Source organism: Eurypyga helias, unplaced genomic scaffold (assembly GCF_000690775.1).
Source record: "Eurypyga helias isolate BGI_N326 unplaced genomic scaffold, ASM69077v1 scaffold18341, whole genome shotgun sequence".
Lineage (NCBI taxonomy): Eukaryota > Metazoa > Chordata > Aves > Eurypygiformes > Eurypygidae > Eurypyga > Eurypyga helias.
This window is the reverse complement of record NW_010232932.1, coordinates 1-1,030: the sequence shown is the minus strand read 5'-3', so window position 1 is coordinate 1,030 and position 1,030 is coordinate 1.

The following is a 1,030-nucleotide window of genomic DNA, read 5'->3' as shown; positions in this document are numbered from 1 at the left end:
TTTCCCTAAGTCTATTTTAGTGGGTATCCTGTTTCAAAATACTGCTCTGCAAGCTTTTGCTTTCTGGCTGGATTTATTTTGAACTGATGTCTTACAAAATGTTTAAGGAACTCCAGTGTGTTACACACCATAAAATACAAATGCCACTTGTTTTTCAGGCAGTAAAGCTAAAGAACTTCCTTTTTCATACCTTCACTGATCTGTTTGATTTGGTTTGGTTGAGGATTTTTGCTTATTTCTGAAGACCTCTTTTTATTTATTAGTTTCATAGACCTTTATTTGCTTTCTTTTGACATCTGTTTTCTATCTTTAGCAGTCTGAACTTCTCTGTGTTTGGTTTTCAACCCATCAGTATATTGAAAGCAGAACTTCAGGCTGTTATCAGAAATAGTTGCAACATTGTTCCTGGAAAAGTTATGGAGACTATTCTGAGTACCATTGAGAGGCATTTAAAGAATAATGCAGTCATGAGGCACAGTCAACATGGGTTCACAAAGGGAAAGACCTATTTAACTAATTTGATATCTTTCTGTGATAAGGTCACCAGCCTCGTGGATGAAGGGAGGGCAGTGGATGTAGTTTCCTGGATCTTAGTAAGGCTTTTGATGCTGTCCCTCACAGCATCCTCTGGACAAGTTGTCCAACTGTGAGATGCGTGGGTTCGCGGTGCGGTGGGTGAAGAACTGGCTGTAGGGCAGAGCTCAAAGCCTTGTAGTGCGTGGGGCCACATCTGGCTGGCAACCGGTCACCAGCGGTGTTCCTCAGGCCCCAATTCTAGGGCCGGTTCTGTTGAATATATTTATCAACAATCTGGATACTGGAGTTGAATGCACCATTAGCAAGTTTGCTAATGATACCGAACTGGGAGATGCTGTTGACTCTCTTGAGGGACAAGAGGCCTTGCCGAGGGATCTAGATAGGTTGGAGCATGGGGCTGTCATCAGTGGGGTGAAATTTAGCAAGTCCATCTGCTGGATTCTGCACCTAGGAGGGAGTAATGCTGGCCATGAATGTAAGTTGGGAGAGGCTG